Raw genomic sequence first — 18318 nt, 5'->3', positions numbered from 1 at the left:
TTGTGCACCACCACTGCAAAGAATGTGTTATGTTTGCCCTTGATCCTAACAATGAGACCCCACTTGAATTTTATTTTTTGTATTAATGATAAATATTTATCACACGACTAATTACATATCATTTTCTGGTTCCAAAAAATGCTGCCTGTAATATCAGAGATGAACACTAGATGGTGATCTAGAGCTGATCGACTGATGATGCGTTCCTATCCACAGCATTTGTTTGGTCTCAGTGGCCACCCGTAGTCTGCTCAGGTTGATCCGGAAAGATGGCTCCTGTCATCTATCACTATGAAGATGTTGTGGATGTGAAATAGCGTCGGTCCGAAGGCAGACGTCCCCGTATTCAGAACACCGGGCATCGGCGGCGTCTGTGCAGCAGGTACAGGCTGTAGTAAGCGAGGGGGACACCAGTGGGCGCTGTCCTGCTGCTGGAGATTCATGTTAGTGACGCAAGATCTCCAGCTGTCAATCACAAGTGGCAAGTCAGCGGTGATAGGCCAGGGGGCAGCAGTGAGCCGCTTATACAGCCCTGCTGAACATCTCCCAGCAGTTACATCATGTATTATACTCCAGAGCTGCACTCACTATTCTGCTGGTGGAGTCACTGTGCACGTACATTACATTACTGATCCTGAGTTACTTCTAGAGTTATACTCCAGAGCTGCACTCACTATTCTGCTGGTGCAGTCACTGTGTACATACATTACATTACTGATCCTGAGTTACTTCTAGAGTTATACTCCAGAGCTGCACTCACTATTCTGCTGGTGCAGTCACTGTGTACATACATTACATTACTGATCCTGAGTTACATCCTGTATTACACTCCAGAGCTGCACTCACTATTCTGCTTGTGAAGTCACTGTGTACATACATTACATTACTGATCCTGAGTTACATCCTGTATTATACTCCGGAGCTGCACTCACTATTCTGCTGGTGCAGTCACTGTGTACATACATTACATTACTGATCCTGAGTTACATCCTGTATTATACTCCAGAGCTGCACTCACTATTCTGCTGGTGCAGTCACTGTGCATATACATTACATTACTGATCCTGAGTTACATCCTGTATTATACTCCAGAGCTGCACTCACTATTCTGCTGGTGCAGTCACTGTGTACATACATTACATTACTGATCCTGAGTTACATCCTGTATTATACTCCAGAGCTGCACTCACTATTCTGCTGGTGCAGTCACTGTGTACATACATTACATTACTGATCCTGAGTAACATCCTGTATTATACTCCAGAGCTGCACTCACTATTCTGCTGGTGCAGTCACTGTGCACGTACATTACATTACTGATCCTGAGTTACATCCTGTATTATACTCCGGAGCTGCACTCACTATTCTGCTGGTGCAGTCACTGTGTACATACATTACATTACTGATCCTGAGTTACATCCTGTATTATACTCCAGAGCTGCACTCACTATTCTGCTGGTGCAGTCACTGTGTACATACATTACATTACTGATCCTGAGTAACATCCTGTATTATACTCCAGAGCTGCACTCACTATTCTGCTGGTGCAGTCACTGTGCACGTACATTACATTACTGATCCTGAGTTACATCCTGTATTATACTCCGGAGCTGCACTCACTATTCTGCTGGTGCAGTCACTGTGTACATACATTACATTACTGATCCTGAGTTACTTCTAGAGTTATACTCCAGAGCTGCACTCACTATTCTGCTTGTGAAGTCACTGTGTACATACATTACATTACTGATCCTGAGTTACATCCTGTATTATACTCCGGAGCTGCACTCACTATTCTGCTGGTGCAGTCACTGTGTACATACATTACATTACTGATCCTGAGTTACATCCTGTATTATACTCCGGAGCTGCACTCACTATTCTGCTGGTGCAGTCACTGTGTACATACATTACATTACTGATCCTGAGTTACATCCTGTATTATACTCCAGAGCTGCACTCACTATTCTGCTGGTGCAGTCACTGTGTACATACATTACATTACTGATCCTGAGTTACATCCTGTATTATACTCCAGAGCTGCACTCACTATTCTGCTGGTGCAGTCACTGTGTACATACATTACATTACTGATCCTGAGTTACATCCTGTATTATACTCCAGAGCTGCACTCACTATTCTGCTGGTGCAGTCACTGTGTACATACATTACATTACTGATCCTGTACTGATCCTGAGTTACATCCTGTATTATACTCCAGAGCTGCACTCACTATTCTGCTGGTGCAGTCACTGTGTACATACATTACATTACTGATCCTGAGTAACATCCTGTATTATACTCCAGAGCTGCACTCACTATTCTGCTGGTGCAGTCACTGTGCACGTACATTACATTACTGATCCGGAGTTACATCCTGTATTATACTCCGGAGCTGCACTCACTATTCTGCTGGTGCAGTCACTGTGTACATACATTACATTACTGATCCTGAGTTACATCCTGTATTATACTCCAGAGCTGCACTCACTATTCTGCTGGTGCAGTCACTGTGTACATACATTACATTACTGATCCTGAGTTACATCCTGTATTATACTCCAGAGCTGCACTCACTATTCTGCTGGTGCAGTCACTGTGTACATACATTACATTACTGATCCTGAGTTACATCCTGTATTATACTCCGGAGCTGCGCTCACTATTCTGCTGTGCAGTCACTGTGTACATACATTACATTACTGATCCTGAGTTACATCCTGTATTATACTCCAGAGCTGCACTCACTATTCTGCTGGTGCAGTCACTGTGTACATACATTACATTACTGATCCTGAGTTACATCCTGTATTATACTCCAGAGCTGCACTCACTATTCTGCTGGTGCAGTCACTGTGCATATACATTACATTACTGATCCTGAGTTACATCCTGTATTATACTCCAGAGCTGCACTCACTATTCTGCTGGTGCAGTCACTGTGTACATACATTACATTACTGATCCTGAGTTACATCCTGTATTATACTCCAGAGCTGCACTCACTATTCTGCTGGTGCAGTCACTGTGTACATACATTACATTACTGATCCTGAGTTACATCCTGTATTATACTCCAGAGCTGCACTCACTATTCTGCTGGTGCAGTCACTGTGTACATACATTACATTACTGATCCTGAGTTACTTCTAGAGTTATACTCCAGAGCTGCACTCACTATTCTGCTTGTGAAGTCACTGTGTACATACATTACATTACTGATCCTGAGTTACATCCTGTATTATACTCCGGAGCTGCACTCACTATTCTGCTGGTGCAGTCACTGTGTACATACATTACATTACTGATCCTGAGTTACATCCTGTATTATACTCCAGAGCTGCACTCACTATTCTGCTGGTGCAGTCACTGTGTACATACATTACATTACTGATCCTGAGTAACATCCTGTATTATACTCCAGAGCTGCACTCACTATTCTGCTGGTGCAGTCACTGTGCACGTACATTACATTACTGATCCTGAGTTACATCCTGTATTATACTCCGGAGCTGCACTCACTATTCTGCTGGTGCAGTCACTGTGTACATACATTACATTACTGATCCTGAGTTACATCCTGTATTATACTCCAGAGCTGCACTCACTATTCTGCTGGTGCAGTCACTGTGTACATACATTACATTACTGATCCTGAGTTACATCCTGTATTATACTCCAGAGCTGCACTCACTATTCTGCTGGTGCAGTCACTGTGTACATACATTACATTACTGATCCTGAGTTACACCCTGTATTATACTCCGGAGCTGCGCTCACTATTCTGCTGGTGCAGTCACTGTGCATATACATTACATTACTGATCCTGAGTTACATCCTGTATTATACTCCAGAGCTGCACTCACTATTCTGCTGGTGCAGTCACTGTGTACATACATTACATTACTGATCCTGAGTTACATCCTGTATTATACTCCAGAGCTGCACTCACTATTCTGCTGGTGCAGTCACTGTGTACATACATTACATTACTGATCCTGAGTAACATCCTGTATTATACTCCAGAGCTGCACTCACTATTCTGCTGGTGCAGTCACTGTGCACGTACATTACATTACTGATCCTGAGTTACATCCTGTATTATACTCCGGAGCTGCACTCACTATTCTGCTGGTGCAGTCACTGTGTACATACATTACATTACTGATCCCGAGTTACATCCTGTATTATACTCCAGAGCTGCACTCACTATTCTGCTGGTGCAGTCACTGTGTACATACATTACATTACTGATCCTGAGTTACATCCTGTATTATACTCCAGAGCTGCACTCACTATTCTGCTGGTGCAGTCACTGTGTACATACATTACATTACTGATCCTGAGTTACATCCTGTATTATACTCCGGAGCTGCGCTCACTATTCTGCTGTGCAGTCACTGTGTACATACATTACATTACTGATCCTGAGTTACATCCTGTATTATACTCCAGAGCTGCACTCACTATTCTGCTGGTGCAGTCACTGTGTACATACATTACATTACTGATCCTGAGTTACATCCTGTATTATACTCCAGAACTGCACTCACTATTCTGCTGGTGCAGTCACTGTGTACATACATTACATTACTGATCCTGAGTTACATCCTGTATTATACTCCAGAGCTGCACTCACTATTCTGCTGGTGCAGTCACTGTGTACATACATTACATTACTGATCCTGAGTTACATCCTGTATTATACTCCGGAGCTGCGCTCACTATTCTGCTGTGCAGTCACTGTGTACATACATTACATTACTGATCCTGAGTTACATCCTGTATTATACTCCAGAGCTGCACTCACTATTCTGCTGGTGCAGTCACTGTGTACATACATTACATTACTGATCCTGAGTTACATCCTGTATTATACTCCAGAGCTGCACTCACTATTCTGCTGGTGCAGTCACTGTGCATATACATTACATTACTGATCCTGAGTTACATCCTGTATTATACTCCAGAGCTGCACTCACTATTCTGCTGGTGCAGTCACTGTGCATATACATTACATTACTGATCCTGAGTTACATCCTGTATTATACTCCAGAGCTGCACTCACTATTCTGCTGGTGCAGTCACTGTGTACATACATTACATTACTGATCCTGAGTTACATCCTGTATTATACTCCAGAGCTGCACTCACTATTCTGCTGGTGCAGTCACTGTGTCCAGAGAATGCACCTTCACCAGGTCACCGAGTATGGTCCTAAACACATCATCCACTGGGAGGATTTTCCGCTGCGTCGATACTAAGCACCGTGCGTTCCACGTGTGATACCTAACCACTGCGCTAACTAGAAATAAGGTGCAGCGGTCCCGACCACCCAGGTCCCCGAATGCTCCATAGGCCCATTCCGCATAAGAGAGACCGGCCAGCCGGGGCCAGCCAATGGAGGCGCCCACCCTGTTGTACACCTCTGTGTTAAAGGGACAACGAAGCAGGAAGTGGTCCATGCTTTCAAGCATGGTACCACAATGCTCCCGACATTTCCTGTCCTCAGAGCTCCTACACTTCAGATTGTCCCTCACACACAGTTTCCCATGGAAGCAGCGCCAAGCCCAGTCCCAAACCTTCGAGGGGATCCTGATAGAATTCAAAAGATGCAGACCCACCCCAAGATCCCGACTTGGGCAATCCCTGAGCGCCAGAGGCCTCTGAAAATGGGTCAACAGAACCCTTTTGTCAAGGAGCTTCCTTGGCAGAGTCCTGACCAGACCCCACCGGCGAATTACCTTCAGAACCACGGTAGCGTAAGCCGGGAGATGTCCATGCGGTGTGCGGAGATCCTTCACTTGCCCTCCTGTCTCCCATTCCTGGAAGAAAGGCTGAAACCATCCCTTACAGGAGAATACCCACGGAGGAGCCCTCTCTTTCCAGAGGTTTGCAATATTGATCTTAATGAAGGTATTTACAAGGAATACCACAGGGTTGACCATACCCAACCCTCCTAGTCTCCTTGTACGGTAAGTAACCTCCCTCTTGACCAGGTTCAGTCTATTCCCCCATAACAGTTGAAAGAACAAACTGTAGACCCGAGTCCAGAGAGGCTCCGGCAAGATGCACACACTGCCCAGATAGATCAGCAAAGGGAGCAGGTAAGTTTTGATCAGGTTTACCCTTTCCCTTAGGGTCAAAGACCAACCCTTCCATTGGTTCACCTTCTGAGTGGCGATCTCTAGCCTGCTGTCCCAATTTTGTTTGGGGTAATCCCCCTGGCCAAATTCGATGGCAAGAACTTTTGCAGAGACTTTGGGTTCTGGAAGGGTGTCCGGGAGATCAAAACCAGGATCTCCTCCTCCCAGCCAGAGACTCTCACACTTATCCCGGTTGATCTTAGACCTGGATGCCTCCGAGTAGCGATTTACCTCTGACATCAGCCATTCTGCCTCCCCATCAGATGAAACAAAAACGGTGACGTAATCGGCATACGCCACCACTCTCAGAGTGGCTTCCGGTGCTGCCCGGTCCATCCCGATCCCAGCCAACGGTCCACGCTCCACCCTCCTAAGAAGTGGGTCAATCGAAAACGCGTACAGTAGCGGGCTCAACGGACAACCCTGGCGAACACCACACCCAACCTCAAAAGAGCTGCCAATCCAACCGTTCACAAGCGGGAAACTCTCTGCCCCAGCGTACAAGGTCTTAAGCCAATCAACAAAGCCCCCCGGCAGGCCATACCTCAGAAGGACAAACCAGAGGTACTCATGATTAACCCGATCAAACACTTTTGCCTGGTCCAATGACAGCATGTACCTTTCCAGTGACCAGCCCTACCCTGCTCCAACGCCTCTCGGACACAGAGTACAGCACTAATTGTACTGCGGCCCGGAACAGAGCAATGCTGGGCCCCCGAAAGGAGCTGGGGTGCAAATTTCACCAGCCGATTAAACAGCACCTTTGCCAAAACCTTCCTGTCTGCATTGAGAAGCGCTATGGGACGCCAATTCTCAATGCAAGATGGGTCCTTACCCTTTGACAAGATGATCAGGGCAGACCTCCTCATTGACTTTGGCAGAGTGCCCGAGGAAAGAGACTCATTGAATACCTCAGTCAAGAGGGGAACCAAGGCGTCCTTAAAGGTCTTATAGAATTCAGATGTTAAGCCATCTGGACCCCGAGATTTCTTTAGGGCAAGCCCTTCAGTCGCCAACTTAACTTCCTCTTCCCTGATCATCTCTGTCAAAACACCAAGAGAGGGGTCTACCCCTGGTTCGGGGACGGCTTCAGCCAGAAAAGCCGACATCTCATCCCAATCCAGATCCCTCTTCCCCAAGAGGTGCGAGTAGAAGGATCTGACGACCTCCAGGATCCCTGATCTGGATCTTTTCAGGGACCCCGCAGTGTCAACCAGTCCTGTAACAACTTTACTATTCACTGACATCTTGCAGTTTCTGTAAGGGTCGGGCGAGCGGTACTTCCCGTAATCCCTCTCAAAAACCAAAGATGCGTGTCTATCATACTGACACCTCATTAGCAAAGATTTCACTCTGGAGATCTCCTCGCGGCTACCTCCAGTTGAGACAAGATGCTTGAGTTTCCTCCTCAGGCCCTGATACAGGCGATACCTGTCCAGGCTCCTGAGGCTCGAGAGCTGGCGGAAGAATCTCGCCACCCTTTTCTTAAACATCTCCCACCACTCTGACTTACTACTACAAAGATCCAGTAAGGGTACCTGGCTCTGAAGAAAATCCTCAAAGGACTGTCTTATCTCCGCTTCTTCCAAGAGAGACGAATTGAGCCTCCAAAAGCCTCTTCCCATCCGGGGGGTCTCTGTAACATTCAGGGAAAACAAAATCAAACAGTGATCGGAGAACTCCACCTCAACAACAGATACTGCTGAAGAGACGGCTTCCTCCTTTAAATAAAACCTGTCTATCCTGGACCTACAGTTACCTCTATGATAGGTGAACCCCTCGTGGCCTGCGGTGTGCCGGATGTGGACATCCACCAGGCGAGCCTCACTAGCTATACTATTAAGGGCGACGCTATCATAAGTCAGCTTGTCTCTGGAACCTCCTCTTTCCCGGGGCCTTGTGACAGTGTTGAAGTCCCCTCCAAAGACGACCTGCCGACTCGTAAAAAGGTAGGGCTTGATCCTCGTAAAGAGACACTTCCGGTCCCACTTAGATTGGGGACCATAGATGTTAATGAGCCAGAGCTCTTGTCCCTTCATGAGGACATCTAATATCAGGCACCTCCCCATTTCTAACTCAATAACCCGTCGGCATTCTCCCGGTGCGGTAAAAAGGACCGCCACTCCGCTATACGGCTCGGCCGCAAGAGACCAATAGGAGGGCCCGAGTCTCCACTCCCTCTTAGCTATAAACACCTCTGCCATATTTGGCAGCCTGGTCTCTTGCAAAAAGAAAATGTCAGCTTCAACCCGGCTGAGAAAATCAAAGGCCGCAAATCTAGCCATATTTGACTTAATGCTGGCGACATTAATGGACGCCAGCGTCAACGGAGTGGGTACCGCCATCATTGGTGATTAAGTTAGACGGCTTTCCTCTTCCCACTCCCCTTATCCTCTGCCTCAGACGAGGAATCCTTCCCCCTCTTTAATGACATAGAGGTGTCCATTTCATCATTTTTCCTTCTTTTCTCGTCCTCGTCTCCGGACTCTGGGCCAGTCCCTCCCCCCAAGGACCTTGCATCCCCAGGACAAGGAGACTCGGCGCCCCCTGTAAGCTCCGCTGAAGCCGGAACCTCACCCTCAGCCTCCTCCTCAGAGGAAGAGATGTTATCAAGGGCTTGGAACCGGTTAGAAAGACCAACCAGAGGGGAGTCAGTTTTACCTTCCTTAGGTACCTTGGTCAGAGCGGGAGAAGATGTTTTATCTCCCTTCTTTTTTCTTCTTTTTGGTGCAGAGCTTACGCTTGTTCTCTAGCCACCGCTTATTATCCTCATCCATACTTTCATAATGGGAGGATTCTGAGGCAGAGGCAGTTTCCTCCCTGTGGATCCTCCTGACCTCCTCATCCAACTCATCATCCCTCGGGGCCTCAGCAGCAAGACTGGCATCCAGGACAGGGGCTGCCCCGGTAGTCTGGGGCTCGCCCCGCTCCCTCTCCTGTCTGCGCTTGTCTAGACGCCTCAGTTGGGCAGGCGTCTTTTTATTGCTTTTCTTCCCTGGCCCCTCAGCTCCCCCACCCCTGCTAGTTCCCTCCCCAGCAGAATCGGCCTCACGGCTTACTCCCACCGGGGTCTCGACTGCATTAGCGAAGGAGTGAGGACAACGGCTGAATGGGTGACCTAACTCACCACACAGGTGGCACCTAATCTCCACACAAGAGGCAGCAAGATGGCCGACACCCCCACACAACGCGCATTTCTGCACGGTGCAGTTTGCACTGAAGTGTGTGGGGTCGCCGCACCTGTGACAGAGCTTCGGTTGCCCCTGGTAGAAGACCAGGATACGATCCCTACCCAGGAAGGCAGACGATGGAATGTGGGCAACCGTACCACCTGAACGCTTAAGTTTTACCATAAACGTCCAGGCCCCTGACCAGATACCAAACTCGTCGCGGTTTTTCTTTGGCATCTCCACCACCTCTCCATACCGACCAAGCCACGTCATGATGTCATAGCAAGAAAGCGACTCGTTACGAGTCATCACGGTCACTTTCTTGATCTGGTTTTGGCGAGACACTGCCTGAACGGCAAAGTCTCGCCAGCCGGGCTCATTTTTTGCCAACTCATAATTCGCCCAGAAGAGCTCAAGCCCCTCCGGCCGAACAAAGCTGACATCAAACTCAGGCGTGGAATAGGGATGTATCAAGGCGTAGATGTCAATCGCCTTGAAGCCCATCCTCAGCAGGAGCTCCACAACTTTAGACCTTGGCGGACATGCATCACTGCCCCTCCACCGAAGACGGACCACATTCCTACGCACACTGCCTGGCCCGGCTGTTGGGATGGACCACACTGTATCTCCCCCTTTTTGCTCTCGGAAGGCCCCGAGGCCATGCCTCTCTATCCAGAAGGATAGATCAACCTCTCGACCCTCTACCATTAGTGATCTCTCCCCCTTCTTTAGAGCCTCCAGAAGGCGCCGTTGCAACATGCCATCCCCAAAGCCCGGAGACGAGGAGGATGCCCTATTTGCCCCGGAGGTGACACTGGCATAACTCTGGACAGGTGTTGCCACCCCCGGGGGGGCAACCGGACCAGTGACCACATCAGCCCCAACAGCATCACCATTACCCACCTCCATCTCACCCTCCACCAAACCAGCAACCACACCACTAGACAATGAATTAGCCTCATTCACCCCTACCACCACATTCATTCCTGCTGGACCAGTAACAATGGCGGATGACATTTTGACCTCCGCATCAGGCACAAGGGGCTCAGTCACCTCCATAGAACTGGAGACGACCTCACCCCTGGTCTTATGTGTGCCCTCCACATCATTGGTCGGTAATTTCCGCTGTTTGGCATTCGGTATAATGTGCCGCTGATCTTTAGCTGCTGTTAGGCGCCGCTGATCTTTAGCATCAGGATCTTCCGGACCAGCGACGCCAACACAAAATAGCACTTTGGTGGGAGGACCGGAACGCTCAGCCCCCTCACACTGCCGCCGCTTCTCAACTAAGTGATCAGCGGCAACAGCATTCAGAGATGCCGAGGCTACCGGAGCTGCCCCCGACACCGGGCTGCTCCCCCCTCCCACTGAGGAGCGCACCACAGCATCGTGGCCGGATGGAACGCCCGCCGCCGGGCCGCCCTCACTGTCCAGCCTCTCGGCTGATGCACCTCCTGCTGCGTCCCCGCTACTACAAGCAGAGACGGAGCTCTGCGCCTCACTACCGCACTGTGCAATCTCCCCGCGCCTTTGCACCGGATCCACAGCAGAACCCGGGCTGGGCTGGGCAACGGGGCTTATACAGCGAGCTGAGCCTGCCACCGACTCAGGGGGTACAGGGAGGGGGGCATATACGTATCTTACCGCTTCCTGCAGCTTTGGCTTGGTCTTCTTTGCCTTTTTGTGGCCCCCAGGTGCCTCTTCTGGTAGATCGTCACCAAGATGGAAGTTTTGGAGGCACACTGGGGACTCCGGGAGCTTAATCTCGGCCATTAGCGCCCCTCCCTGGCCACTGCTGTCACTGTCCTCCCCAGAGCCAGCAGAACTGCGACCGGATGTCACTGTCGCCTGTCCTGCAGGGAGCTCGCTGCACGTGGCCTGCGGGTGACTTTGCAGGCTGCCAGGTGGGGCTTCCTGCTGGTCATCATCACTCTCATCATCCACCTGGCTCTCAGGCTGCAGCCCCATCCGCCTTTGCTCTCTGGTATCAGCCATTTCTCTGTAGCGGTCTTCATTTATTAGTTTTTCTTTGAATGGACCACTCTGCTCTCTGATGGTGGCTTTCCTTATTTCCAGCAGGTGAATCTCACTGGTGAGCCTCTTTACTTCAGCCTGGAGCTTGGCCTTCCTTGGTTTGGAGGCCCCTGCAGCTTTTGCGCTTGTGCAGCGCAGCTCCTCCCGGAGCCTCCTGATGAGCTTACTGGCATCTTCATACTCACGGAGGTGGATCATGACCCGGGAGGCATAGGTGGACACAGACTCCCGGGGTCCCTGCAGCGCCCAACCCCCCTCAGGGAGGTCGGCCTCACCTCCATGAGCACTCAGCTTTCCTCCGGAAGGAGCGCCATCATGCACGCCGCTGTCAGGCTTTTCCTCCATGCTGGAAGCCTTGCGGCTTCTAGGGGTCTCCACAATCCCGGGGGGAGTAGGAGCCACATTGCTGCGACTCCTGGTGCAGCGTCTCACCCCCGAGTCCTCTGATGTGCAGGCCGGTTGCTGTTTTTTTCTGCCCCCCGCCGGCCTGGTTCGGGAAGCAGAAGCCTGGGACTTGGCTCCTTCACTCATCCCAGAAACCCGCTCTCTCTCTGGGAAAGAGAGAGAGCAGGTTCCCAGGTGGAGAGGTGTTGGTTTCTCAGAGATCAGGAGCTCACAGCAGGATCTGCAGCCACCACACCCGTAATCAGCACACTGACTAGCAGCTGATCAGAGCTGCACCCAGTATGCTTCTGGTGGAGTCACTGTGTGCCTACATTACATTACTGATCCTGTACTGATCCTGAGTTACATCCTGTATTATACTCCAGAGCTGCACTCACTATTCTGCTGGTGGAATCACTGTGTACATACATTACATTACTGATCCTGTACTGATCCTGAGTTACATCCTGTATTATACTCCAGAGCTGCACTCACTATTCTGCTGGTGCAGTCAGTGTGTACATACATTACAGTACTGATCCTGAGTTACCTCCTGTATTATACTCCAGAGCTGCACTCAATATTCTGCTGGTGCAGTCACTGTGTACATACATTACAGTACTGATCCTGAGTTACATCCTGTATTATACTCCAGAGCTGCACTCACTATTCTGCTGGTGCAGTCACTGTGTACATACATTACATTACTGATCCTGAGTTACATCCTGTATTATACTCCAGAGCTGCACTCACTATTCTGCTGGTGCAGTCACTGTGTATATACATTACATTACTGATCCTGAGTTACCTCCTGTATTATACTCCAGAGCTGCACTCACTATTCTGCTGGTGCAGTCACTGTGTACATACATTACATTACTGATCCTGAGTTACCTCCTGTATTATACTCCAGAGCTGCACTCACTATTCTGCTGGTGCAGTCACTGTGTACATACATTACATTACTGATCCTGAGTTACCTCCTGTATTATACTCCAGAGCTGCACTCACTATCCTGCTGGTGCAGTCACTGTGTACATACATTACATTACTGATCCTGAGTTACATCCTGTATTATACTCCAGAGCTGCACTCACTATTCTGCTGATGCAGTCACTGTGTACATACATTACATTACTGATCCTCAGTTACATCCAGTATTATACTCCAGAGCTGCACTCACTATTCTGCTGGTGCAGTCACTGTGTACATACATTACATTACTGATCCTGAGTTACATCCTGTATTATACTCCAGAGCTGCACTCACTATTCTGCTGGTGGAATCACTGTGTACATACATTACATTACTGATCCTGTACTGATCCTGAGTTACATCCTGTATTATACTCCAGAGCTGCACTCACTATTCTGCTGGTGGAATCACTGTGTACATACATTACATTACTGATCCTGTACTGATCCTGAGTTACCTCCTGTATTATACTCCAGAGCTGCACTCACTATTCTGCTGGTGCAGTCACTGTGTACATACATTACATTACTGATCCTGAGTTACATCCTGTATTATACACCAGAGCTGCACTCACTATTCTGCTGGTGCAGTCACTGTGTACATACATTACATTACTGATCCTGAGTTACCTCCTGTATTATACTCCAGAGCTGCACTTACTATTCTGCTGGTGCAGTCACTGTGTACATACATTACATTACTGATCCTGAGTTACCTCCTGTATTATACTCCAGAGCTGCACTCACTATTCTGCTGGTGCAGTCACTGTGTACATACATTACAGTACTGATCCTGAGTTACATCCTGTATTATACTCCAGAGCTGCACTCACTATTCTGCTGGTGCAGTCACTGTGTACATACATTACAGTACTGATCCTGAGTTACATCCTGTATTATACTCCAGAGCTGCACTCACTATTCTGCTGGTGCAGTCACTGTGTACATACATTACATTACTGATCCTGAGTTACATCCTGTATTATACTCCAGAGCTGCACTCACTATTCTGCTGGTGCAGTCACTGTGTACATACATTACATTACTGATCCTGTACTGATCTTGAGTTACATCCTGTATTATACTCCAGAGCTGCACTCACTATTCTGCTGGTGCAGTCACTGTGTACATACATTACAGTACTGATCCTGAGTTACATCCTGTATTATACTCCAGAGCTGCACTCACTATTCTGCTGGTGCAGTCACTGTGTACATACATTACAGTACTGATCCTGAGTTACATCCTGTATTATACTCCAGAGCTGCACTCACTATTCTGCTGGTGCAGTCACTGTGTACATACATTACATTACTGATCCTGTACTGATCTTGAGTTACATCCTGTATTATACTCCAGAGCTGCACTCACTATTCTGCTGGTGCAGTCACTGTGTACATGCATTACATTACTGATCCTGAGTTACCTCCTGTATTATACTCCAGAGCTGCACTCACTATTCTGCTGGTGCAGTCACTGTGTACATACATTACATTACTGATCCTCAGTTACATCCTGTATTATACTCCAGAGCTGCACTCACTATTCTGCTGGTGCAGTCACTGTGTACATACATTACATTACTGATCCTGTACTGATCTTGAGTTATTATTATTATTATTATTATTTATTATTATAGAGCCATTTATTCCATGGCGCTTTACATGTGATAGGGATATACATAACAAAAGCATTTACATAATCTTAACAAAACGAGTCAGCGACTGGTACAGGAGGAGCGAGGACCCTGCCCGCGAGGGCTCACAGTCTACAAGGGATGGGTGAGGATACATTAGGTGAGGGTAGAGCTGGTCGTGTAGTGGTGTTTACTGCAGGTTGTAGGCTTGTCGGAAGAGGTGGGTCTTCAGGTTCTTTTTGAAGGTTTCCACGGTAGGCGAGAGTCTGATGTGTTGGGGTAGAGAGTTCCAGAGTAGGGGGGATGCACGGGAGAAATCTTGTATACGATTGTGGGAGGAGGAGATAAGAGGGGAGTAGAGAAGGAGATCTTGTGAGGATCGGAGGTTGCGTGCAGGTAAGTACCGGGAGACTAGGTCACAGATGTATGGGGGAGACAGGTTGTGGATGGCTTTGTATGTCATGGTTAGGGTTTTGAACTGAATTCTCTGGGCAATGGGGAGCCAGTGAAGGGATTGACAGAGAGGAGAGGCCGGGGAATAGCGGGGGGACAGGTGGATTAGTCGAGCAGCAGAGTTTAGGATAGATTGGAGAGGTGCAAGAGTGTTGGAAGGGAGGCCACGGAGCAGGAGGTTGCAGTAGTCGAGGCGGGATATGATGAGGGCATGCACTAGTGTTTTTGCAGAGTCTTTGCTGAGGAATGCACGGATCCGGGAGATGTTTTTGAGTTGGAGTCGGCAGGAGGTGGAAAGGGCTTGGATATGTGGCTTGAAGGAGAGATTAGAGTCCAGGGTTACCCCAAGGCAGCGAGCTTGTGGGACTGGGGAGAGTGAACAGCCATTGACTTTGATGGATAGGTCAGATGGGGAATATGAATGAGAGGGTGGAAAGATGATGAACTCTGTTTTATCCATGTTGAGTTTTAGAAATCTGTCGGAGAAGAAGGATGAGATGGCGGACAGACATTGTGGGATTCTGGTTAGTAGGGAGGAGATATCGGGTCCAGAGAGGTAGATCTGTGTGTCGTCAGCATAGAGGTGATACTGAAAGCCGTGAGACTCTATGAGCTGTCCCAGGCCAAAGGTGTAGATGGAGAAGAGCAGAGGTCCTAGAACTGAACCTTGGGGGACACCGACAGATAGGGGGCGAGATGAGGAGGTGGTGCGTGAGTGGGAGACGCTGAATGTCCTGTCTGTTAAGTATGAGGAGATCCAAGATAGAGCCAAGTCCGTGATGCCAAGAGATGAGAGAATCTGGAGTAAGAGGGAATGGTCCACTGTGTCAAAGGCAGATGACAGGTCCAGAAGGAGGAGGATGGAGTAGTGTTGCTTGGATTTGGCATTTAGTAGGTCGTTGGTGACTTTGGTCAGGGCAGTTTCAGTCGAGTGATGCGGTCGGAAGCCAGATTGTAGACGGTCGAAGAGGGAGCAGGAGGAGAGGTGGGAGGACAGTTCAAGGTGGACATGTTGTTCTAGAAGTTTTGAGGCAAAGGGGAGGAGTGATATGGGGCGGTAGCTGGTCAGAGAGGAAGGGTCAAGGGAGGGCTTTTTGAGGATGGGTGTGATTGCGGCATGTTTGAAACATGAGGGGAAGACTCCGGTTGTTAGTGATAGATTGAAGAGGTGGGTTAGGGTTGGGATGAAGACTGTGGTGAGGTTAGTGATGAGGTGGGATGGGATTGGGTCAAGTTCGCAGGTGGTGAGGTGTGATTTGGAGAGTAAAGAGGAGACTTGACCTTCTGTAATGGTGGAGAAGTGGGGTTTGGAGGAGGAGGGTTGAGTAGATATGAGGAGGGGTTGTGTGGACTTTAGGCCAAAGTTTTGTCTGATGGTGTCAATCTTCTGTTTGAAGAATGAGGCAAAGTCGTCGGCTGAGATGAGAGAAGAGGGAGGAGGTGCTGGGGGACGAAGGAGAGAGTTGAAAGTGTTAAATAGCTGTTTAGTGTTGTGAGATAGGGAGGATATGAGAGATGAGAAGTAGGTTTGTTTTGCTGTAGTGAGTGCGGACTTGAAATTAGTGAGGGATTGCTTGAATGCGATGAAGTGCTCGATGGAGTGAGACCTTTTCCATCTCCGCTCCGCAACCCTGGAGGCCCGGCGCAGTTCTTTGGTAGGTTTAGTGTGCCAGGGTTGCCTGTTGAATGTGCGAGGTGTGGTGTGTGTGAGAGGGGCGATCGAGTCTAGAGCTGAAGCTATTGTGGTGTCATATGAAGCAGCAGCAACGTCTGCATCGTGTAAGGAATTTATGTCTGTGAGAGGAAGGAGGGATTCAGAGAGAGAGTGTAGGTCAAGGTGTTTGAGATTTCTGCGAGGGTGTGTGAGTTTGTGGAGTGGGGATTGTGCACCCGGAGAGGAGAGGGTAGAGAATGTGAGGAGGTTATGGTCAGAGAGAGGGAGTGGTGAGTTAGAGAGGTTAGATAGGGAACAGAGGCGGGTGAAAATGAGGTCCAGTGTGTGGCCATCTTTGTGGGTGGGTGTGGAAGACCATTGAGTGAGTCCAAAGGAGGAAGTGAGGGATAGGAGCTTAGAGACAGACGAGTGGGGAGTGTCAATGGGGATGTTGAAGTCACCCATTATGATAGTGGGGATGTCAGTGGAAAGGAAGTGAAGCAGCCAGGTGGTGAAATAGTCTAAGAAGGTGGTGGCTTGCCCTGGGGGTCGGTAAACGACGGCCAGTTGGAGGCTGAAGGGGGAATAGATGCGCACACAGTGCACCTCAAAAGAGGGGAGTGTAACGGAGGGTGGCAGTGGGATTTTGGTGAAAGCGCAGAGTTCTGATAGGAGGAAACCTACGCCTCCACCATGTTTGCCATTGGGGCGGGGGGTGTGGGAAAGGTGGAATCCGCCATATGAAAGGGCAGCTGGGGAGGCTGTGTCAGAGGGGGTGAGCCAGGTTTCGGTGATGGCGAGGAAGGAGAGTTTGTTTGTAATGAAAAGATCGTGGATGAAGGAAAGTTTGTTGCAGACAGAGTGAGCGTTCCATAGAGCTCCTGTTAGTATAGCTGAGGAGGTGGGTATTAGTTGGATGGGTATGAGGTTAGAAGGGTTGCGACAGTTTGTGGAAGGTCGTGGATAGGAGGTAGAAGTGACTGTGGGGATATGGCGAGGAGGACCAGGATTTGGAGAGATATCTCCAGCAGTGAGGAGGAGCAGAGAAAGTGTTAGCAGGTGGGAGCAAGCGAGAGCATGAGGTGGCTGTCTGTGTTTGGAGATCCAGGATTGAATGTTGAGGAATAATTTGGAGGAGGAGGTGAGATGAATGGGGAGGATAGAGGGAGAGATGAAGAGTTTCTTACTTGGTGTAGGGATTTGAGGGGTTATTAGAAAGTGGAGGACTATAGAGGAAAAAGTGAGAGCTAACAGAAACATAGTTAAAGGAGAGTAAGTGGTCAAAGTGTTTGTTACCTGACTCCTGCCCCGACTAACTGCCTCTGAAATAACTGCCACTTCTCTCCGAAGCCACTTTACACAAGAAGACGCGTGCACCCCTTACAGAGAGTCTAAATATATAGGCCACATTAAACTATATCAGGTGAAGGGCATTGTGGGAACGGCTTGTGGATAAATTAACAGCTGGTCATTTCAACAGGAGATGGCTGGGTGATCAAAGACAGAGCCAGGACTCTAGTCTCTGCAGTTTAGCACCTCTAAAAATCAGATAAGGTATATAGTGGGGAAGGGACAAAGATATGTGAATATTGATTGGAGTGGGACAGATGAAGCAGGGGAATTATGCAGAGCATGTACCAGAGAGATGGGTCAGCAGAGCATTAGATGACAGCATACATAGGAGCAGGGGACTTATGCAGAGCATGTACCTGTGGAAAGAGAAGAAGAAGACGAATGTTAGTCCATGGCCTCTGAAATAACTGCCACTTCTCTCCGAAGCCACTTTACACAAGAAGACGCGTGCACACCCCTGTATTAAACTCCAGAGCTGCACTCACTATTCTGCTGGTGCAGTCACTGTGTACAT

General features: G+C 48.7%; 1 protein-coding gene across 2 annotated transcripts in view; it reads left to right on the top strand.

Annotated features, from left to right (window-relative positions):
* The first annotated feature begins 207 nt into the window (after window positions 1–207).
* Window positions 208–18318, top strand: part of FERRY3 (FERRY endosomal RAB5 effector complex subunit 3) — a 102356-nt gene continuing 84245 nt past the window's right edge. For both annotated transcript variants that reach the window (XM_073649961.1, XM_073649960.1), the window contains exon 1: window positions 208–382. The gene's annotated coding sequence lies outside the window, so the exon portion shown is untranslated. The remainder of the gene's footprint in view (window positions 383–18318) is intronic.

Source organism: Phyllobates terribilis, unplaced genomic scaffold (genome assembly GCF_046119375.1).
Source record: "Phyllobates terribilis strain yellow unplaced genomic scaffold, ASM4611937v1 Scaffold_10__3_contigs__length_209671492, whole genome shotgun sequence".
Lineage (NCBI taxonomy): Eukaryota > Metazoa > Chordata > Amphibia > Anura > Dendrobatidae > Phyllobates > Phyllobates terribilis.
Note: the sequence above shows the minus strand (reverse complement) of the source record. Positions and strands in the feature narration are given on the sequence as shown.